This window comes from Littorina saxatilis, linkage group LG2 (genome assembly GCF_037325665.1).
Source record: "Littorina saxatilis isolate snail1 linkage group LG2, US_GU_Lsax_2.0, whole genome shotgun sequence".
Classification (NCBI taxonomy): domain Eukaryota; kingdom Metazoa; phylum Mollusca; class Gastropoda; order Littorinimorpha; family Littorinidae; genus Littorina; species Littorina saxatilis.
In genome coordinates, this window is record NC_090246.1 from 68,295,966 (window position 1) to 68,320,727 (window position 24,762).

The following is a 24,762-nucleotide window of genomic DNA, read 5'->3' on the forward strand; positions in this document are numbered from 1 at the left end:
CGCACTTTGCAGAGAGACTGACTCACTCTTTTCTAACGGTAAGTCTGTGCACAGAATGGCCAATGTACTGTGACGATAGTTGTGCTTTGGACATCTGCTTAACAAAAACAGGATCATCAAACTGGACCTGTGCGTCGCAGAAGTTGACTGTCATGTTCAGCTGTTGTAGGACAAAAAGTTAGTGGGCTGCTGACAGAAGCGGTGTATTAGGCGAAGGCTGGCACATGCACATACATATATATCACCACTGTAGAACAGATTTAGCAGACATTTGTACTCACAAAATATACAAGTGACCCAAAAGATACCTTCTTTCCTGTGACCTTCACATATCTGCCCATGCTTTTACATGGAATAAGAGCATTCTTCTGCTTGGACTCAATACCAAAATCAAGGGCCGGTGTCACGAACTGAAAACTCTGCCTGAACAATCCTTCTCATTGCGGTCAATGCGCATGCGCTAACATGGGGAGATTAATCAGGTCGTGAACAACCTAACCCTAACCCTAACCCTAACCCTTACCCTAACCCTTATCCTAATCCTAACCCTAACCCTAACCCAAACCCATGGTTCGTTCGGTCAAAGGGTCGCATTTTTAAAGTCCAAGATTGGCGCATGCGCATTGACCACAATGTGAAGGATTGTTCAGCAGAGGTTTCAGTTCGTGACGCCGGCCTACGCTTAATATCGCCGATTGACCGATGTGTCAGTTACGAAATTACTTCACTGTGTAATGAAACAAACATAGACGATCTTCTCAGGGCGTTTGACCAAGCTATTTGATTTGACATAAATTAGGCGAGACAAACTCTCTCTCTATCTCTCTCTCTCAGTCTCTCAGTCTCTCTCTCTCTCTCTCTCTCTCTCTCTCTCTCTCTCTCTCTCTCTCATAAAGTGTTGGGAGTGACCATCGATAACAACCTGTCATGGTCACACCACATCGAACAACTTTCTAAAGTCATGTCCAAGAAAGTATATCTCTTATCTAGAATCAAGCACTTCCTGAATTTGGAAGCCAGGAAGTTATTCTTTAATGCCCATATTCAATCTGTTATTGATTACGCATCAACCTTATGGGATTCGGCAAGTGATAATTCACTAAAACCTATAATTAGATTACACAAACGAGCGTTGAAAGTAGTCTTATTAAAGAAAACAACCCTGAATGAATTAGACTATATAAACTTAGGCATTCTCCCTCTGAAGGCAAGACTTGGCTATAATAAATGTACCCTTATGAGCAAAATTATCACTGGATGTGTACCTGAAACTTTACGTACAAAATTCACCATGAGGAATTCACGTCAATTTATGAGATTAAACACTCCTGTTCCTCGGATTGACCTGTTTAAGTCCAGTTTAGTGTATTCAGGTAGCAGTCTCTGGAACTCTCTTCCAACATTCCTGAGGCAAACTACCAGCACTGATAGTTTTAAAAGCAGATATTTGTCTTATGTAATGAAGTCAAAGTAAAGGATATTTGTCTTAAATGGTATTCAATTTTTGTATTAAACATGCCCCTCTCCTCTTTATTGGTATAATGTACACAAACCCTTTTCGAATGAAGGGACTAACAAACCAACCACTACATGTATTTAGATGTGTGATGATCTTAGCAATGTCTTGCTTGTTTGATTGATTTTCTTTAAAATGTAATGTATGGATTAGAGCATGATGTTGAGAAAGTGCAAGCTGCACTATACCACTTAATTCACATCAATCAACTCACAATTTACCTCAATGCAATGCATTTTGTGTACATATGTATAATGTGTTTTCACTTTAGTTATCTGTTAAAATGTAGAATTTTAGTTTTCTATTTTCTATTTTTTATCTTGTATTTTTATTTCTTTTTTGTAGTTAGTCCCTCTTTAAGGCGAGGGCTGGATGTAAAAAAGCAGACCACTGCTTAATCTACTACCCTCGTTAAATAAAGAATTGTCATTGTCATTGTCATTGTCATTGTCTTTCTCTCTCTCTCTTTCTCTCTCTCTCTCTCTCTCTCTCTCTCTCTCTCTCTCTCTCTCTCTTTCTCAAATGCACTTAATTTGTAATAATTGCATGTGTAGATGTAAAGGGAAGTTGAGAAAACATAGAAACAAAACGTGTTTACTACTACGTTAGCAGTATACATTCCTTTTGACAGAACGAAGTAGCCTGATTAATAACAGAGGAGACACCGCAGAAAAAGAAAGGAAGAAAGAGGACCCTTGCAGCATGGCACGTATAGACAGCAACGTAGTAGCAGGGCATATAGCACAGAGCGAGTGAGAGAGTGAGTGAATGAACAGCAAGGAGACAAACAGCCTACGGGCTTCCCCCACCGTGCAGTACACTGTATAGCGCTGCTATTCCCCTACCCACCACTACTACTACGAGCCACCGTACGTACCCCTGCTGCCTCATTAGCACATGTGGCGCTTGGGAACCAAGCACATGGGCGCTCTTTTTCTCCCTGACCATCACGTAACGGACCTCAGACATACAACAGCTACTCCTGCTGCTGGTGTGGGGCTTCTGTAGTAATCATTCTCGTCCTCTGCTTCACACACAATGCTAGCTAGCTGCACTCTCCTACCAGTCTCGATCTCTTCTGCTTTTTGTTTTGATGCTGTTGATGATCACTGACAGTCTTGTTCCTGCATTATACTTCTGCGAGTTGTGATCATCGGTTGGACTGTGTGTGTTCTGAGAGAGAGAGAGAGAGAAGAGGCGACACGACGAAGTTTTCTTTTGACGACATTGATGATCATCTTTGTCTTGACACTGTGTGTGTTTTGCGGACAGAGTTTTGTTTTGACGATATATCGGTGACGAGGAGGATTTGAAGGTGTGGATTTCTTTTGTTTTGGACTTTGATTACTACGGTGGAGGTGTTGATGTTGGCGATGGCGGTGACAGTGCCAAGCCTGGTTCGTTTAGACTGAGCTGAGGTTTGAAGCAGGTAAGCTCTACTTTCACTTTCTGTATGGCAAACTATATCTGTTCTACGTAATCGCTCGTTTGCCGTTTTGGTTGCTGTCTCAGAGAGGTGCTTACCGTTTGCTTGTTTATATTTAAAGTGTTGTTCTTTCATTATTTTCTCTGTTTTCTTCTTGTCTGTTTACCTCAGTCAGTCAGTGTTTTCATGTGTCTGTTCCCATGGTGGTTGCTGATATGTTTGTCTTCGTCTACGCTTCGATCATTCATAATTATCTGTAGATGTGCTCACCGTATAAATCTATGTATCTGTCCACCTGTCTGTTTCTTTTGTGAGTCACTGTTACCGGTGTAACACGAAATTTTTACTCCACGAAAAATTTACTCCGGAGTAAATATTTCGTACGAAATTCTTACTCCGAGTACACTTTTCGTACGAGAAAAGAACTCCCCAAAGCACGAAAAAATGACTCCCTCCACGTAATTTTTACTCCCCATTTTGTTTACTTCCAGTAAAAATCTCGTACGCAAAAATGGGATGCGGGTGAAGGGATAATGCCAATAAGTTATCTCGCGCACACGAATGTCGCGCTACCCTCCTTCCACCCCTTCCACCACCAAGACTAACAGGGGACAAGGGAGTAACAATTTCGTAAAACTGGCATGGGAAGTTAAATTGCTTGTGTTGGGGTGAAGTAATTTATACGTTATTTATTTTGTACGAAATGTTTACTCGGAACTCACCTGTCTTGGGGAGTAATTTTCTTGTGTAATGGGGGCTTGCTTTTTTCGTAAAGGGAGTAACTTTTTCGTACGAAATGTTTACTCCGGAGTAAAAATCTCGTGGGAGTAATTTTCTTGTGTTACACCGGCATCTGTTTTCTTTTTCTGTCAGCCTGTCTATGTCTTTTTACCATTGAGTTTATCTTTTTGTTTATTTGTGCTGTTGTGTTCTTTCCCTTTTAAATACTAAAAGATAACTTGTCTGTCTGTCTCTTTATGCTTCTTCGTCTGTTGCTATAGACCTTTTCGGTATCTGAGCAGCTCTCGCGAGACACGCTCTTTGTTATGCTTTGAACATCGCGAGAACTTCGAACTTTGGCTTGTGCATCTCGCACGAGATCGCTGTACCGCATGCTTTGCTATGCTCTGAAGTTTGCGAGAGATCACGAGAGCTTGGAATACCGATAGGGTCTATTGTGTCCCTCTGTATGCCCCACAGCCTGGGTTTTGGTTTGTTATGTTTTTACCTGCGACTTCTCTAATACTGATTCTGTTTTCGAAGCTCGCTTTGTGTCGTCAGTTTATGTTTGTTATTGTGCTTTTCTCTTTCTGAACGGTACACATGTTTCTGCTTCTTATTTCTGATCTGTGCTTATTGAATTGTTTTCTTTTTTCTTTCGATCCGTCTGTTGGAATTATCCATATTTTATGTACATGGGCATTGCCTTGTATTTTATTGTCTGTACTTGTCTCTTTCCCTCGTCTTCACTGTCTCTGTCTCCTTGTTTGCTTTGATTGGCTCTGTCTCCTTGTCTGCTTTCTGTTGTACTCTTTTTCGGCTTCTGTCTCAGTTTTTGTGTTGACTGTCTCTCTGTCTGTCTGTCTGTCTGTCTGTGTCTCTGTCTCAATATCCGCCTTCTTTCTCTTGTGCTGTGTCTTTGTTGATCTCTTCGTATGGTATGGTTTCAGATCTGTATCCTATGTCTGTCTGTCTCTAACCAATTGTTTTAGAAACTGCTATTTTTGCCTTTTTTCTGTCTGTTCTTTCCCATCAATCTGTTATTCATTGTCGCTCTTGGCATTGTGTGTCCCTGTCTCTTCCCGTTCTCTGCATATCATTGTCTCTCTCCCCTTATTGCATGCTCTCTTTTTGCCTGTTTCGTTTAGCTGCGCGTTCTCCGTCTGAGTCTGTGTTTTCTCGCTGAAATAATTATTCAGTCCTCAGTCCTTTCCAATGATTCACACCTTTTCTCCCGCCTTTACCACCCCCTTTTCTAACCACCCCCCACCCAACCCAACACACCTTTATTTCACTTTTTCTTCTTCTAATCTGCCCGGGATTCAAAGAATGATGAGCGCATAGCATGAGCATGAAGCCATGCAAAGTAAATCGTCATAAAGAACACATTTTGTACCCTGGATCTCCGCCTGACATTGTTTGGTGGGTCCGTGTTTATTTACCTTTCCACTTCAACGTTCCGCCAGTTGGCGGCGTCGGAGGTTTCGATTTTCACGACAATACGACGTTGTTTTTTTAGTTCATTTCGTTTTGGCGTCTCTGTCTTTTTGTGAACAAAGGTTCTTATTTTGTGTGTGTGTGTGTGTGTGTGTGTGTGTGTGTGTGTGTGTGTGTGTGTGTGTGTGTGTGTGTGTGTGTGTGTGTGTGTGGGTGTGTGGTGTTTTTTGTTTATTGTTTACAATACGACGTTGGGCTCAATCCATTTAGATTTTGTATCTCTGTCTTTTTGTAAACAAAGGTTCTTACTTTTGTGTGTGTGTGTGTGTGTGTGTGTGTGTGTGTGTGTGTGTGTGTGTGTGTGTGTGTGTGTGTGTGTGTGTTTTGTTTTTTGTTTCTGTCTTACAATACGACGTTGGATTCAGTTAAATGAGCTCCAACAGTCTCTGTCTTTTTGTGAACAAAGGTTCTTATTTTGTGTGTGTGTGTGTGTGTGTGTGTGTGTGTGTGTGTGCGTGTGTGTTTGTGTGTGTGTTTGTTTGTTTGTGTGTTCAAAAGTTGGTGTGTGTGTGCGTGCGTGCGTGCGTGTGTGTGCGTGCGTGTGTGTGTGTGTGTGTGTGTGTGTGTGTTTTGTTTTTTGTTTCTATCTTACAATACGACGTTGGATTCAGTTAAATGAGCTCCAACAGTGGGGGTGGGAGTTGGGGGGGAGGAGGGGGGGAGGGGCACTCCTTGCAGTAGGCAGGTGATATGGTGTTTGTTGGACTTGCGTTGTTTGTGATCACGCTGGAAAATATCATTCGTGAAGATACCTCCGACCACGACAAGAGTATTTTGTGCGGAACAGCTTGCAATTGCTTTGTCACCCTGTCCTAAATAAATAGTTAATGCGGGTTATGGTAAAACGAGTCGATTCATCCTGTTCGATACGTGTACTTTTGGCTTATCTTTTGTGTCATAGATTTTGACTGTTTGTTATTACCCAATATTGACGGACTGTGTGATATCTTCTGCTATGGTCTGTTTCACGGTCGAAACAGACCAATGGCAGAAGATATCATCACACAGTCAGTCAATGTGAGATATATTGCTAATTCTCTGGACATTTTGTATTTTCTGTAAAGAAATTACAAAAGTATTTGTCTCAGTTTTGGCTGTTCCATATTCCTCCCTCTGATTATTATTTCTTTTTGTTCACTCTTTTCTTGTACTTTTCAGTATTTTAAAATGTCTTTCCTTTCAAAAAGTCTTTAGTCACTTGCTGAACGAAATTCTGGGATAATTACATTTTCATATATATTTGTTTGTTTTTAAATTTAGGTGTTTTTGTTTTTGAAGTGGGGAAGCAATAAAGAGGTCGTCGATATTAAAACTGATATCGACGGAAATGTCGTCGATATCACTTTTGCACTGAGCTCAGTTTTGCCCAATTAACCAATGGAAATCCACGTAACATATGAAATAGCAATATAGAATGACGTAGTTAGCGGGATGCTTTCTGCATGTATAGCTGGGCTTCTTTTCAGCCAGCAAACAAAAATGATCCTGGTGCAACTCTTGACGTTTAGCAATTTTAAGGTGTTTTGGATTACACGACTTGTCGTCCGTAAGTAGCACAAAGAAGAGGCTCCACGTTTAGAAAGTGATTTGCCAGATAGGCGTTTAAAGACACACTCCTTCCCGCTCATCATCTCATCTTTCTTTCTTTCTTTATTTGGTGTTTAACGTCGTTTTCAACCGTTCAAGGTTATATCGCGACGGGGAAAGGGGGAAGATGGGATAGAGCCACTTGTTAATTGTTTCTTGTTCACAAAAGCACTAATAAAAAAATTGCTCCAGGGGCTTGCAACGTAGTACAATATATGACCTTACTGGGAGAATGCAAGTTTCCAGTACAAAGGACTTAACATTTCTTACATACTGCTTGACTAAAATCTTTACAAACATTGACTATATTCTATACAAGAAACACTTAACAAGGGTAAAAGGAGAAACAGAATCCGTTAGTCGCCTCTTACGACATGCTGGGGAGCATCGGGTAAATTCTTCCCCCTAACCCGCGGGGGGTCATCATCTCAGACTTGGCTAGGTTTTTACATGGGATAAGACCATCACTCAACTTGGAGACATGTATACCAAACAATCAACAGCCATGATGCTCTCTGTGGATAGTTTAATGTGTTTATAATTAATCAAATGAAATTAAGGCTTGAACCAATTCCCACTCTGTACAAAGAGCACACAGGCTTTTTTTTCCCGTGTGACCAGACTGACGCGCCAGCCAGCCAGTGTATTCAAAATGTTTTGGTATCTTTTTTCAGAACTTTAAAGGCTGACATAGTCCTATTTAATAATTGTAATTACTTCCAGGGCTTTTCCCATCGTTGCGGGGATGTATAAATTAAGCTTCCTGCAAAGTTTTAGGTTTGAAGTCCTTACCAATTACGAGAAATAATTAATTCTTTATAAAGTTTATTGCTATGTTTAGCAACAGTTCTCCAGGACTTGGGCTATTTTTAGACCGTCAACACAGACAGTGCAGGTTCGTCAATCCCCGCGTGAAGGAAATCGCTCACCTTCCACGTGCAAAACGTAGTGATATTGACACGCCAGATTAGCGCGGTAGCGTATTGTGCTAAGCAGGAAAGCGCGCTTTTCTGTATTCTTGTTAACTTCGCAATTTCCGCAAAACATCCACTTTCACTTTGCGACTGTTCTGTTTACATTCGACACTATCAACACCACTTTGCAATACTGAAATGTGACCCTCCACCACGAAATGAGTCGCATGTCACCTTTGCATGATTTTCATATTTTTACATTTTCCGAAAGAGTTTGTTATGCTCTATCCAGTGGTGAAAACCGTTTTAGAAAAGAGCGAAAACTGTTTGAGTTATAAGCATGTGACTAAGGTGACCCTCACACTGTTACCAGACACTCCCCGGACTTATATTAAGCCTAGCGCAGAACCGCGCGAGGTGACATGCGACTCATTTCGTGGTGGAGGGTCACAAATAATGTTTTCTGTGTTCGAAAGCTACAGCCAATCGTTATTATATCCCCTTAGGTACAGTTTTATAACATTATTGGCACATGTATGTAAACAATAGGAATTAATTAATGAACGCTACGAAAAGGGCAGCCTTTAAGACGTTGATGTCTAAGAAATTTGAATATACGTCTTGCAGTGCATGCATGACACATGTAAATATTTGAATAGATCGATCGGGGTCAAACTTAGTTTTATGATTGGTATGAAGAATGTCTTTAGAATTTTGACAAATAAGAATAAGAATAAGAATAAGAATAAGAATACTTTATTATCTCATAGAGAAATTCAGGCGTGGTACATAACAATAATACAAACAGGACATTGTTTTACATAAGACATATAGCACTATATAACAGGGCAGGTTATAAACACACCTCCCACATACCTCTTTGGCCATTCCTTGCATTGTGCTTAAGCACAAACATGAGGTAAACGCAAAATAATGAGGGTGTACATTATTTTGAGGACAAAAACGTGGTGCACAAAATGAACAGAAAGGTTAAAGGACATGTACAGCTTACAAATTCGTTCAACACCTGTTGCGTGATGATTGCACCGGTCATCTGATCTGTCGTGTTATTTTTGTTAATGAAGGTTATTTGTGGAAACAACAAACCCGGTACTGTATCATTCATCCATGCATCTAACACTGCAGTTATATAATGTGTATGTACATACTTTTTGTTCTCTCTTTTCTCTCTCTCTCTCTCTCTCTCTCTCTCTCTCTCTCTCTCTCTCTCTCTCTCTCTCTCTCTCTCTCTCTCTCTCTCTCTCTCTCTCTCTCTGTAATTCGACATTATTGTGATGAAGCATCTGTCTTCAACAGCTTGGACCACAACTAGTTAGCTGTAAATAGATGCACATTTAAAGGCACAGTTCTTTGCGTGTTAACGATTTGCCTCACCATCAACAATTCTACCCAGGGTTTGTAGGCCTACATGGTATTAGGCTACCACTCCACTTACACACACACCATCAATCAAAACCCTGGCTTTTGTGCGGTGGGGATTTGTTGTGGTTCAATTTCGAACATGACCCTGGTCCTTTAAAATTAAAGAAATGTAAAAAGTTAAAAAACAAAGGATTATTGTACTCACCGATACACAGACGACACAAGACGATAACGAATTTTCGCTTCTGGAAGCTTCATCAGCAAAAACAAGAACACAAAAGACAACAAAAAGCAGACGCAACACGGAACGAACAAGGTTGTTTAGATTAAAGAAATGTATTCATGAAAATTCCAACTATGCACAGAAAGCAGTCAGGATTTTTATTTTTATATGTGTCCATTTGGAGAGATGGTAGGACTTATCCCATGTAAAATCCTGCACAGATATGAGATGGTGAGCCGACCTGATTTCACCGCCGAGTGCTTCCTTGAAAAGTATATGTATTGAAAGGACGAGTGTGCCGAAACTGTTGACGTCCGTGTATGCAAAGTTTGCTCTGCACCGTTTCGTGTTTTTTTTTCTCGGGCAATGATGTAGAGAAGAAAAAGAAAAGGACGAAGAAGAGACACCGACAAGAATAAACTGCAAAGAACAACCTGTTTCGACAAACGCGCCATCACAAACACACGAATCCGAGCGAACGCACATACACCTATTATACATTCACACAAAAATGTTATCTAACGACACAGATAAGAAGACAGACGACCGGCACGGTTGGCCTAGTGGTAAGGCGTCCGCCTCGTGGGTTCGAACCCCGGCCGGGTCATACCTAAGACTTTAAAATTGGCAATCTAGTGGCTGCTCCGCCTGGTGTCTGGCATTATGGGGTTAGTGCTAGGACTGGTTGGTCCGGTGTCAGAATAATGTGACTGGGTGAGACATGAAGCCTGTGCTGCGACTTCTGTCTAGTGTGTGGCGCACGTTATATGTCAAAGCAGCACCGCCCTGATATGGCCCTTCGTGGTCGGCTGGGCGTTAAACAAACAAACAAACAAAGACAGACAGTCTGACTTATACCTTATCGAGATTATAAAGCATACACACAAATATAACACACAAGCAAACAAGAAAACAAATAAACAAAAGCACCAAACACATTTTTACTGTTCCATGCAGCTGTCGCCACAAAGGAGACGAAAGAAAAAGAAAACAAGTCGCGTAAGGCGAAATTACTACATTTAGTCAAGCTGTGGAACTCACAGAATGAAACTGAACGCACTGCATTTTTTCACAATGACCGTAGTCCGCCGCTTGTGCATAACGGAGTGAAACTGACGAGTAGTATAGTGGTTTCGCTGTGCTGCATAGCACGCTTTTCTGTACCTCTCTTCGTTTTACTTTCTGAGCGCGTTTTTAATCCAAACATATCATATCTATATGTTTTTGGAATCAGGAACCGACAAGGAATAAGATGAAAGTGTTTTTAAATTGATTTCGAAAATTTAATTTTGATCATAATTTTTATATTTTTAATTTTCAGAGCTTGTTTTTAATCCAAATACAACCATATTTATATGTTTTTGGAATCAGAAAATGATGAAAAATAAGATGAACGTAAATTTGGATCGTTTTATACATTTTTTATTTTTTTACAATTTTCAGATTTTTAATGACCAAAGTCATGAATTAATTTTTAAGCCACCAAGCTGAAATGCAATACCGAAGTCCGGCCTTCGTCGAAGATTGCTTGGCCAAAATTTCAATCAATTTGATTGAAAAATGAGGGTGTGACAGTGCCGCCTCAACTTTTACAAAAAGCCGGATATGACGTCATCAAAGGTATTTATCGAAAAAAAAGAAAAAAAGATCCGGGGATATCATTCCCAGGAACTCTCATGTCAAATTTCATAAAGATCGGTCCAGTAGTTTGGTCTGAATCGCTCTACACACACACACGCACACACACACACACACACACACACACACACACACACACACACACACACACACACACACACACACACACACACCACGACCCTCGTCTCGATTCCCCTTCTATGTTAAAACATTTAGTCAAAACTTGACTAAATGTAAAAAGAAGAACAGACAGAACAAAATTAAGAAATTGAGAAAATTTGTGTCTTTCTCTTCTATCCGTGCACATCTCTCTCTCTCTCTCTCTCTCTCTCTCTCTCTCTCTCTGTTTGCTGTGCTGGTATCGATGTCACTCAGTGTGACAAGTCTCAAGGTGGTGTTCCGGTCAGTCATCGTTTTTATGAAGGACTTACTGAAAAGGTTCAACTTCAAGAGGGAAGTACCCCACTTTCTCATTCCCTCTCTGTGTTTCCCTCTCTCTTTCAGTCTGTGTCTTTTTTTTTGTGCGTCCCTGTTTCTCTTTGTGCGTCTCTGTCTCTCTTCTCAGTCTAACTCTCTTTTCTCTCTCTCTCTCTCTCTCTCTCTCTCTCTCTCTCTCTCTTTTATGTTCAAGAGAAAAGCATGCGTGTGTGTGTGTGTGTGTGTGTGTGTGTGTGTGTGTGTGTATGTGTGTGTATGTGTTTTACACAACCAGCCACATGCAAATATATATATTACAACAGGGTTTTGGAGAGTTACGTTTCTACCTCGTACATCACTACAGCACATCCTCATCACCACCAGCCTCCTCTCTTACTGCAGCATTTTTCTCCTGCAAAATATGCATCTCCGGCCTGTGGACTTGAAGTTCTTATTTGGTTTGCTATAACACTCGTTCCTGTGGATATGTAGACATTTTGTAGATCTGTTGAGTTGTTGCCCTTTTCTTTTTTTTTTGGGGGGGGGGGGGGGGGGAGGATGCATGGTGAATGCACTGGCCAGAAAATATGGGGTAGACGAACGAAGCGATGATGGAGGGTCGGGAAGGATGGGGATGGAGGAATAGGGGGGGGGGGGGGGCAGAGGAAGGATTCCCTGACACTGTGCCTGTCACAGGCAATCGCCACACTCACCTATATTGCACAGTGACACTCCGCTGTGGGCCACAACGTGTGGGGAAAGTGCTCCGTTCCTCTCCATCTTCCTCGCTCGCTAGCAACCGTGCACAGGGTATACACACAGACACAGACATACTTTAACGCTCGCAAAATCTGGAAGCACAGACGCACGCACATGCATTCATTGTTTTGGATATCTTTCTTTCATTGGCATCTCGTTTCGTTTTGCATCTGTATTGACCTGTCTCACACACACACACCCTCCTCACACTCGCACTTTTTGCTGTAATACACCCGAGTAAATACAACACAGAAATGCGGTTCACATACCTACAGTCTCTCAGTATCTTCCTGTTGGTTTGTCTGTCCCTTTTTGAGTGTCTTTCTCAAGCACGGTACACACCCACACACACATGTACACACACATACACACGCATGCACGCACACGCACGCACACACACTCTCTCTCTCACACACACACACACACACACACACACACACACACACACACACACAGACACACACACACACACACACACACACACACACACACACACACACACATTCTTTGTCTCGTATACCTAATCTGTTCTTTCTGGACCGCTGACAATTCTCATTTTGAGATGCAAATGCACCTTGCTTCACACGCCAGTGACGCGGCTTCATCCGAAGTAGTATAATGCAGAGTCTACATCCCATCGCATCGTACAGGTTCTGGTTATACTCCACATGACTCGCAGGAATCATCCGTGCCTGCTTGAGAAGATGCAGATGAGACTCCAGAGGGATGTGGGTGGGAAGAGTACACATGCGGGAAGGTTTTGGGGAAGGGTAGGGAGCAGAGAGAGGGGGCAGAGAGAGAGAGAGAGAGAGAGAGAGAGAGAGAGAGAGAGAGAGAGAGAGAGAGAGAGAGAGAGAGAGAGAGAGAGAGAGAGAGAGAGAGAGAGAGAGAGAGAGAGAGAGAGAGAGAGAGAGAGAGAGCACGAGCAAATTGAAAAGTTAAAAAGCGTGTCCAATTTGTGTTACTTCATCCTAATCGACCGTTGCAAGCTAGTTACGTGAAGAAAGAAAGCATTGACAGTAGCTTTTAACAGAGTGTTTAAAAGAACGAAAGCGAATCGTTTGGAAAAATAGTATTCAATTGTCAAACAACAAAACATACTACTTATCTAAGACAATACCACACTAATGTTTTGGCCATTAGTCACTCCAAAACAAAAGTCGTTGAAAGCAAACGGTACCCAAAACCAAACAGATAGGGGACTAAAAACACCCATAACAGCCAGTGGGAACGAAAACAGCAGTCGAAAGAATTCCATCAGCGGAGAGTGACTTGAAGAGTCTTAGGGCCACCATTGTGGAAGCAGGAACAGGAAGCAATGCGGAGAGACAGGAGACGGAGGTAAAGAAGACAGCTGTCAGCGCGTGCAGCACGTGCAATACAGAAGCGTTGACAGCGAGAGGCTCCGGCTCTTTATGACAGCTACCACTTCACTGCTGAAGCCTGCCTGTCTTCCTGCTGCTTCATCAATGCTAGACGTTTTTTCTTCTTCGTTTCTTGTTTTTGGTCTTCGTTTTGTTTTCTCCTTTGTTTCTTCTTTTTCTTCTTCTTCTTCTTCAACTTCGTCCTTTATATTAAAATTTAGGTCTCTTCTACGTTTCTTGAAGCTCTGGACCAAACTGAAGACGTCATTGGGTTCTTTTGTGTATTTCGTTCATCGTTTAATATTCAACATCCTCAAAAATCTTCGTCTCGTTTTTTTTCTCATTTCTTTTAATTTTGGACTAAATAACAGACGTCCCCTGGTTCCTTTGTCTTTTCGTATTCCTTTATGTTATTGACTAACCTGAAGACATCTTTCTTTCCTTATTATCTTCGTTTTGTTTCTTTGTTCTACTTCATCTTTGCCCAATTTGTCTCTTTTTTAACTGTCTTCTGCGTTTCATGAAGCTTTGGACTTAACTGTAAAGATGGCCCCAGGTTCTATTGTCCTTTTGTGCTTGCAGTTCTGGACTAACCTGAAAACCTCAATCAAGACTTCCTTCCTGGATTTGTTTGAGTCTTGACTAAATTTGTCTCCAGTGACTTTGTCATCTTGACTCATTTAAAACGCAACGTCTGTCTTCCTTCCGTCGGCATTGCTGCCTTTATGTATGATAGGACTGGTACTCTATTTTGACTTTGTGGAAGAAAACCACCTTCTTCCGCCCAAACTGTCTCGGTTGGTACTTTTGACCAAAAAAATGAAAGAGCCGTCATTTCTGTTGCCCGCTCTCTAAAGTGCTGCTCTCTTGGGTCATTCGCTTTTCATTCGTTTATCCATCTATTCAGTGTTTAAATTACTTCGACTGTCGACGTCAACTTGAGTCTTCTTTGATCTATAAAAATCTTTGTCAGCATCATTGTGAATGAAGTCTTTCGGAAAAAAACAATGTTTCTTTCGTGTTTTGCTGGTTTTGTTAACTAATGTTACTGGTAGTCTGGGGAAATCAATGCTCTGAATCTGTTAACTGAAGTACCTAACGCGGCTGTCAACTTTCTGGCAAAAGCAGTCATGTTTAGTGTGTGTCAATTGTTGGGAGCTGAATCTGAAATGTTTAAGAGAGATTGAAAAAAAGTACAGAAAAGTATGAAGAGAGATTAAAAAAAAGTACAGTAAAGTACGCAACCAGCAAACGAAAAGCAGAGAGAGGGAGAGAGCGGGAGAAACAGGGAGGGAGAAAGGGGTCGAGTGATTAGGAAGAGAGAGAGAGAGAGAGAGAGAGAGAGAGAGAGAGAGAGAGAGAGAGAGAGAGAGAGAGAGAGAGAGAGAGAGAGAGAGAGAGAGAGAGAGAGAGAGAGAGAGAGAGAGAGAGAGAGAGCAACAACAACACATCTGCGAAACAAAAATCAAGATGGTAAATAATATCTGTGTGATGGATATCATTGGGTGCATTCTATCGTTTAGCTTCACGTACATAGGACTGCTCAAAGCCTAGCTCATGGGTATAAAACCATTAATCAAAGCAGCCGATTCCAAACCACGTACTTTGTCTAGATTAGTCAGTTTTACGCTGAGCTCCTTCGCAGAGACTTAATTCTCTCAGTACATCCCCGAATGACCAGCTTCTACTGAAGAAGGAAATCCATCGACAAATACTCTTCGACCTCACCGGAAGTCAGCGAGCCCGTGGCAGGAAGACGCTCTTCATGAGCGACTCGCTAGGAATGACGGCAAGCGCTCACGAAGGATAAGATTTCGATACAACATGATATAGGTGCTGTCTACATGTCTAGGCACGAAGACTAACAGCTGATGTAGCGGGGGAAAGGTAGAAGAAACACACGAAAAAGAAGAAAAAGTCAAGGAGGATGAGGCAAAGCGGGGAGTTGTTGCTCCAAGACAGTCTGAAGTTGTGGCAGCTCTGAGCCTAGCAGGCCAGACTTGTTTGTGTTTGTCTTGCACCATACGGGGGAGGTGGCTCGTGCGTGTACACATTTCTTACGTCTTTCGGCAGGGATTCTCCACTTGTCGTCATTCCCCGTTCTCAGTTTTCCTTGTCTTTTGGCGCAGTTTTGTCTGTCTGTTTGTTTCGTGGTCTCTGACTGCAAAGGTAGACTGATTGTGAAGGGGAGAAGGGGGGAGGGGAGGAGGACCGTTGCATGGAGAAGTCGATAGGGAGGTCGGGGTTGAAACATATGTACATCTGCGCGCGCGTGTGTGTGTGTGTGTGTGTGTGTGTGTGTGTGTGTGTGTGTGTGTGTTTGCGCGCGCACCTTGTAGGAATGACTGACTTTGTTTGTTTGTTTGCTTACCGCCCAGCCGACCACGAAGGGCCATATCAGGGCGGTGCTGCTTTGACATATAACGTGCGCCACACACAAGACAGAAGTCGCAGCACAGGCTTCATGTCTCACCCAGTCACATTATTTTGACACTGGACCAACCAGTCCTAGCACTAACCCCATAATGCCAGACGCCAGGCGGAGCAGCCACTAGATTGCCAATTTTAAAGTCTTAGGTATGACCCGGCAAGGGTTCGAACCCACGACCTCCCGATCACGGGGCGGACGGAGAGAGAGAGAGAGAGAGAGAGAGAGAGAGAGAGAGAGAGAGAGAGAGAGAGAGAGAGAGAGAGAGAGAGAGAGAGAGAGAGAGAGAGAGATTTCCCATGAGTCCCAACCGTTTTGGTCGATTTTCATTTAGTGATTTTATTGTGATTGTGGGCTGGGGTCGTGAGTGTGTAGCGGCACGGAACACGTGATGGACACTATCAGGACGTGCAGACAAACCGTTTACACGATTCTGTCACGTTTGACCCACATGTCAGCCCTGGCTGGATAGGCAATGAAATGCTTTCAGGATAAAATTGAATAACATGCTGCTTTACCTGGTTTCTGTTTTGTACTAAGTACATTTTTCAATTTTTAGCCGTCGAGATTTTTACCATGGTAACACCAAAATAATAATTAATATATAGTTTGCATTGAATTCAGAACAGGGAATTCAGCAACAGAGCAACGAAACAGAGTGTAATAAACGGATTCACCTCCGATAGCTACCCCCCCCTTCACACACACACACAAACACACATGATGACAAACAGACAGATATACAAACATATTGTCTGCAAACCGAAGTACACCCTCATCCCAGCTCACCTCAACCCCATCTCCACTTCCAAAACAAAAATTATCCAGTCTTGCATATAATTATATATTCTTCTCTTTACTGTGACCTTACCCACTACACCGCGCCCCAAGATAAAAACTTCAGACCCTCTTGGACCCCCTCCTACCTCGTTGGCGTCTTGTTAGCACTGATGAAGAGGCGGGCTGATGCTTCTTGCAGCGAGGCCCGAAGAGGCCGTAAAAGAAACAAGACGTATGTTTCTAGGAGTGCAAGTTCTTGGCGCTAAATGGACTGATTTGCTTGCATGAGTTCTCGCGAGCAATCATGGCGCTCAGGTTTCCCACAATCCCTCTTGTCAAAACACGTCACCCCACGGGCCATCACTCTGTCGATTTGTGGAGTAAAAGGGAAACAACTTACGTTTTTTTTCCCTTTTAACACAAACATTTTTCATTCAATTTGCAGCGAAAGTGGGGTTTGAAAGAGAAAGCTTTTCTCTCTTTCTTTTTTTGAGTGAAAAAGCGTTTTCGAGTCAGGCTGACACCCTCACAGACGAAACACATTTTTTTAAAGGCAAGAAGAGGAAAGTTGGAATTGGGAAAGAATGATGTAGTCAGTGAGTTCTGTAACTGAAGAGTCATTTTCTTTTAGTTTGTTTCACTGTTTTGTTGAATCTTAAAGCGAGTATGTGAAGTAAACAAGTGTGCGATCGATCGAGCGAGCGAGCGCGCGCGCGCGAGAGAGAGAGAGAGAGAGAGAGAGAGAGAGAGAGAGAGAGAGAGAGAGAGAGAGAGAGAGAGAGAGAGAGAGAGAGAGAGAGAGAGAGAGAGAGAGTGTGTGTCAGCGTTTCAGTCTGTGAATGCAGTGATGAGATCGAAGAGATAAGCGGTCGATAACAGAGAGAGAGAGAGAGAGAGAGAGAGAGAGAGAGAGAGAAAGAGAGAGAGAGAGAGAGAGAAAGACAGACAGACAGACAGAGAGAGACAGACAGACAGAGAGAGAGAGACATAGAGAGGGAGACAGAGAGGGAGACAGAGAGAGAGAAAGAGACAGAAACTGAGACTGAGACAGAGAGAGAGACAGACAGACAGAGCGACCGACAGACAGACAGAGACATCCATATAGAGAGTGACTAAAATACATAGTTAAATCCATGTTGAAGTTTGTGTACAGTATACTGTGAAACAAAACATCGATCACTGCAACCAATGGCACCGTGCAAACTCAAATCAAAGGCAGCAGGCAAGTTGAAGTATTAACATTTCCCAAGTAACACTCTTCAAAGTTAGAACTAACAAGAAATTCCTCCGAGGTAGGAAAAACACCCCCGTTGGTCAAAGGGAAATAACCACTCTCACTGCCACCAACTGGGAAGGTTATTTCCCTTTGACCATTAATATGTCCCTCTATAAGTCCTTGTAGAATCTTAATCCACCAATAACTCCCTAACCGTGTGTTTGACTGGTCCCAATTTTTGTAAGGACCGTCTCAGGAATGTATAGAACCTGTTCACCAAGTTTGGTGACGATCGGTCCGTTCATTCTTGAGATCTATATGCGAACACAAACACACACACAAACAAACAAGCAAACAAACACATCGACCGAATCCTATACACACCCCTATACCGGGGGTGTAATTACACAACCGAGGCAACACTACAACATAAGCACATAACCGTGGCGAAGAAAGAACAAGGGTATACAGGGTATCGCAGCTAGCGTTCCCAGATTTTGCTGGCAAGGAGAGAAGCAAAGCCAAGAAGGGCATACCGCCCACACGAAGATACAGAAAGTAAAGACACCAGTACTTTATGGATCCAATAATCAGCGAATGAAGATGCTTCGGATAGCCCAGGGGAGGGAGAGAGAAAGGCAAGAGACTAGGTAGATAATATGGAATGCTGCACCTGTAGTGCTATATTTTCTCCCTCAGCGGTTTGATTAGTCTCTGCTTCTGACCGGTGTGGGCTTCCATAATCACCTCCATGTGGTCTAGCTTTCGATGTTACACGGTATGGAAGGCAGTAATAGTCACATGTTCTTATTGTATGGTAATTGGACAAAATAGAAACGGAGAGATAAATCTAAATCTGTAGCTGTTATGTTTCAAAGTGATGATCTTTTTCCATAGAAATTTCTCTCAAAAGCTGTTTGATAAGTCTCTTCTTCTGACAGGTGTGTGCCTCCATAATCAACCCCATGTGGTCTCGCTTTCTCTGTTACAGAGTATGGAAGGCAAAAGTTTCTTAATTTACAGTATCTGATGGTATACGGTGACGGGTGTAGACAATTCGATAGAATAGAAACGGGTAGATATAGATGCGTCTGTAAAATAATCAGTGGCGGTAGGAAGAGTCGCAGTTTCCTATGTCGATGAAATAATTGACAATTGACATAAATTTTAACGGACAGACAAAGATACTTTTTGATATAATCAAAAGCTGGTTTGTTCCAAAGTCATGTTCGTTCACATAATGTTTGTCCTTCACCTGTTCGATTCTTCATTGCTTCTGGCCGCTGTGGGCATCCATAATCACCTCCATGTTGTGTGGCTTTCATGCTCAGTCAGAATTCGGTCGTAACAGGGTAGATATGGAAGGAAATAAATGTCACATGTTTTAAATTTCATTGGGACTGATTGAATGGCGTGTAGTGCAGTGACCAATTGATATTGGCAGAAATAGGAACGGACTAACGAAATATTATGCTTCTGTAAAATGATCTAGAGTAAGTGTGTATCAAAGTGATTTCTGCGTCTTCTCTTTCAGTGTGTGGTTTGGGTTTCCTTTTTTGATGCCGGCTGTGTTAAGGTCGTCTATAAAACATATATCTTAATTTGCTGTTGTTGTGATGACAAAAGGAGAGACAGGCTGTGTGGGTAACCTGGTAGACGTATCGTTCTTGCTATTTTTTTGGTTCTATTTCCTAATGGACAAATGAGATGCGGACATATTTAGAGACTGACTCACATACTTTGCGTCTTTCTGTCTCTGTCTGGCTGTCCGTCCATCCGTCTGTCTGTTGGTCTGTTTGTGTGTTCTCTTTCTCTCACTGTCTCTATGTGTATGTGCGCGTGTATTTATTTCCCGTCTGCTAGATTAACTCGGACAATAATATCCTTCAGCTTCTCTTTTTTGCACGTGAAACAAATTACTGCACACAGAGAGGTAGAGCGACAGACGAAACGAGACCAAGTTACGCCTAGGGAATTAAAGTGTTAGATGTAGGGTACATGTAGGTGTTGTGAAGTGATGCATGTGCCAATGGACCCCTCCTGTCTTTGCAGGCGACAGGCAGCAGGATATGAATTAGGTATGACAGGTGAGAAATTACTATCTCCCATCTCCCAGCGTCGCTTCTCCTTCGCCTCGTCACTTCACTGCTCCCAGAGCTTTTAGTTTTAGTCCCCTATCTTTCCTTCCTCCTGTGCTACAAAGTGAGTGAGTGAGTGGTGGGTTACTATTGCTGACGTGTTTCTTTTTGGTTTTCTGTTGTCTTTGAGTTTATGAGCTTTTTGAGAGAGAGAGAGAGAGAGAGAGAGAGAGAGAGAGAGAGAGAGAGAGAGAGAGAGAGAGAGAGAGAAAGAGAGAGAGAGAGAGGGGGTGGGGGGAGGAAGGAGGAGAGAGTGAAGGGACGAAGCGATGGCTGTTCACTACGTAGAAATAGCACAACATTATCTTTGCTGCTACTAGCTTGCTTCCTTTCGTTGATCTGTCTTTCTGTTTCGAGTCTCTAAACTTTTGAAAAGGGGGACGATATAGAGGAGATCGGGGACGTGATGGACAGAGAGAGACCGGGTGGCAGGGGGTGCGCAAGTTTAGTTGGTGATACATCCACAACTTCCCTCAGAGCAGGTTTTTTTTCTAGAAAGTAATGTCAGATCAAGTTATTGCAGTGCTCAGTAAGGTTCAGTCAAGTCTATTCTAGTCTAGTCAAGTAATCGTTAATTACACTTGATAGCGGCAAACGCAAATGGCAATGCACTGGAAGGTAAAACAGCAAAGAGTTAAACCGGTAAGACATACACTTCGATGCTAAGATCTCTTTGACCATTTGTTGATTATTATAATGGAGTTGCTTTTTGGCTCGTTTATCATTTGCACAGAACAAAAGTTACAGTTTACTTTGCCGCTCGAACGGATCATGCAAGGCTATACCAAGCGCAAGATAATGCGAACATCTAGCAGAACATGGTCTCATTATTTTACGTGTACAAAAAGGCATGGATGTGTTGTGTGACATGAACACTGACAGATTCCGCTTTTTGGTGGCCTTATATAACCGGTATTGATTTGGCTGACTTAGAGCCTGTATATATAAATCTTTGACACACGCAACGAAATTGGAAAAAAAGAAAGTGGAAAACCATGAAGAAAACAGAATTCAACTCGCAAAAACCATGTCAAACAGAAATGGAAAAAGGCGCGGTCAGAAAAATGGTTCACATTTTCTGGTCGTTGGCGAATGTTCAACCGCGGAAAGGGGAAACAAATATCGTATTGTGTCTGGTTGTAAATAACACTCTACCTCTCTTCGTGAGCATTTACAAGTTTGTAACTTGTGTGCTAACATCTAATTAAGTCTCCAGGGCCATAAGGAAGGAAATCAGAGATTCGCTTTTGCATCCGATATTTCAAGATTAAACACGCACGAAAGGCGTTCCGTATTGTTTTGTTTTTTGTCGGTTAGGACAGTGTATAAGTGCGCTCCGCTATTTTGCGTTATTGTAAATATGGGAAAAGGAAACAAAACCAGTTACATTCGCACTTTAGAGATAATACGTTTAAAAAAAAAATTGTTCTACCGAGTTAATGGGGCTGTCATACTTTTTGGGGGAGGGAGAGGAAGATGAATTCTACGCCTGGGCGAGAGAGAGAGAGAGAGAGAGAGAGAGAGAGAGAGAGAGAGAGAGAGAGAGAGAAGAGAGAGAGAGAAGAGAGAGAGAAAGAAAGAGAGAAGAGAGAGAGAGACAGACAGACAGACAGACAGACAGACAGACAGAGAGAGAGACAGAGAAAGAGACAGAGAGAGGGACAGAGAGAGACAGACAGACAGACAGACAGATAGACAGACAGACAGAAAACCAACACAAAAAGAGAGGGCGAGAGTTTGTTGCGTGCGCAGGAACAATATAGAACGGGCAATGGATGGGGATGCAAACGATCAAGAAAAAGGTCTTTATCGCGTGCTCCATTGCCGTTGTTCAACCTTATACACCCTACGTTGACGCGTGACACCGGTTTTTGTACCCAGTTCCTTGCTACTCCGTATTTCGAACCCAGCACTGGAAGCAGTTCGTTTCAAGAGTGTTTCCATGAGTACAACAAGGCAAAGCTGGTTTAAAAATCTTGGGTAAAAAAGAAATGTCGGGACGAAAATCGGCGAAATGCGGCAATGGTACATCCCCAACTCACCCACCCTGCTCCTGTCCATCATATCCCTCCCCACCCCTTTCAAGAGTTTGTTCCTCTGTATAACAAGGTGCTTAATTACGCCCTTATTCATACTCACCAGCAGAAACTGAGTTTGAAAATGTGGCAAAACAAAGAACATTCAGTACGAAAATTGGCGTAAAGTGACATCGGTACGCCCTCAGCTCACCAAACCCCTGCACCGTACTCCGTTCCACCGAAGATCTTCTACTGCTTCGCTGAAGCTGTAGATTATCTTTGGTTCCACCCCATCCCACCCCATCCCACCCCACCCCTTTCAAGAGTTTTTTTCCTGCCGTGTTTCCACATCTTCCCGGGGGCAGGATTCCGACGATGCCAGATGATCCGCTGGTAGCAGAACTCTCTGGGAGGAGGAGACAGGGCCATAGCCCTGCCAGTGACATCAGGCCTGCCAGTGTTTATGTTTGTCGCTGACATTGGGAGCAAATGTTTAGCTCCCCCCAACGGCCCGCGTAGACAAGTGTTCCTCTAATGGTCTGTAAACACAAACAGACAAGGGGGGACAGGATGAACAGAGAAACGCTAGTGGCGTGGCGTGGCATTGCTGTGCGTGTACATCGTGCAGGCGTTTTAGCAACTCGTTTCCTACCCCCCATCAGCTTCCCAAAATTGACATGCTGCGCTTTTTGTTTTTGTCTGTGCGAAGGATTTTGAAGGCAGGTGCCTCGTTGTTGTAAGTGTGTTGTGTGCTCTTGTGGAAACAGACGTTCTCTGAAAACTTGCATTGGGGCGGGAATGTTGAAATAATGAGGGTACAAGTAGCAAAATCACGAAAGAGATATTGTGATGGATCGGCCACTAATAATTGTTTTTGTACATTTGGCATATACATATATAGCTGCGATGTTGCGATATGAGCTTCTTGAAGATACACTCATCAAATGTGACAATAGCACCCCTGAACATCGGAATGAAAAGAGAAGAAAAAACAATGCTGGTTGTTTTCGGTTGTACATGAGTACCTATGTCTTTGTCATAACACATTTTTCATCAGGAATAACCTGTTACAGGACCGTCGTTGCAATGGCAGTCATATCGATTTCACAAAGAACCTCTTTGTACACTAAAAATATAATCTAAATAAGTTCCCCGCTTTACTTTTTTTCTTTCGATTCGTTAAATCAGAATCGTCTATTTTGTTGTTGTTGGATTTGTTTTACAGCTGCCATCGATTAATGTTTGCTTTTACGTTAAAAAGTGCGCACCAATGTCCCTTCGCGTGGCCTACATCATCCTAAAGGGTTTGTTTTTGACCAGCCTTTAGGGTATCAAACATATAATGATTGGAAGACAAATCGTTGTGACACATAATTATTTTTTTACTTTTATTTTATGTTCTTGCTTTCTTCTTCTGTGTATCTTGTGGATCCTTTTTGATGTTGTTGTTTTTGATATGTCAGAATGCTCGCTTCGAGTTGGACAGGCCATCTCCCCGGAAGCCTCTTTCCCGCTTCTTGTTTCTGACTATCTCTTTCTCTAGGGGAATTGTGCTCAATGTGGAAAGACGGTCGCTGCTAAGTAAAAAGCCTTCACTGTCTCTCTGTTTCTCTCTCTCTGTCTCAGACCCTGGCTGTCTTGTTTGTCTGTCTGTCTGTCTTTCTGTTTCTGTCTCTGTCTCTGATTCTGTCTTTTACGGTCTTGCTCTGTCTCTGTGTCTGTGAACCACACAACCTCCAAGAAAGGGCCGTGGATTTTACATAGAGTCTTTTCACTTGCCAACCTTCAAGTCAACCCCAACCTTTGGAAAACCTCCGAAGATTTCTTCACAAACCCATCCACTTCCCCTCACCCCCCCCGCCCCCCCTAACTCCAAATCCTCCCAAGCTTTTTCCTCCTCTCCTCTAAGAAGCGCCCGGGGAGAGACAATGGCGACAGTTTGGAAGGGAAAGTAGGAACAATCCGACTGGCTGATTGGCATGCTGAATCATTTATGCCCTGCTATTGTTTCTTTCTGCTCCAGGAGACAAGTACGGCTCTAATCGATTGCCGGTGATCGATAATTTGTGGGGGTCTTATAGGGCTACCTTGTCCACCTAATTCCTCTGGATGGGCCATACTACTAGCTATACCACCGTCACCGACGTAAGTACTGATCGCTGCCTGGGGCAATAGGAGTGAAAGTCGCTTTGGTGCTGTCCGTGTGTGTTTTCTGGACATTGTTGTTGTTGTTGCTGACTGTTTTCTGTTGGGATCTGGAAGAGGTATTGGACATACTGAAGTTTGAGGGCATTGTGCATGTTACATGTGTACGCCTCTTCGTAAAAATATATTTAAAAACCTATGTTTTCTCCAACGAGGAAAACAAACACACACACAAACAGAAGAACGTGAAAGCAAAATAATGACTATGCAAAGGAAACGTTCAAAGAAAAGAAACAAATGAACAGAAACAAACAAGCAAACGAGCAAACAATCAAGCAAATTAATGAACACGCAGACACAGACAGACCACACACAAACACACACACACACACACACACACACACATACACACACACGCACACACACACACACACCCACTCACGCACGCACGCACGCACACACACACACACACACACACACACACACACACACACACACACACACACAAACATTACATCTACACTTACAAACAAATAACTCTGAAAGAACAGACAAGCAATGTTTTGAGACAGCGGAACCTCAGCAAGAATATG

The 24,762-nt window shown here is 42.7% G+C and overlaps 1 protein-coding gene across 2 annotated transcripts in view; it reads left to right on the forward strand.

Annotated features, from left to right (window-relative positions):
* Nucleotides 1-2,366: 2,366 nt before the first annotated feature.
* LOC138959586 (frizzled-5-like) overlaps nt 2,367-24,762 on the forward strand; it is a 122,840-nt gene continuing 100,444 nt past the window's right edge. The window contains exons 1-2 of one of the 2 annotated variants that reach the window (XM_070331127.1): nt 2,367-2,945; nt 24,048-24,169. The gene's annotated coding sequence lies outside the window, so the exon portion shown is untranslated. The remainder of the gene's footprint in view (nt 2,946-24,047; nt 24,170-24,762) is intronic. The other variant, XM_070331128.1, reaches the window with a different exon arrangement.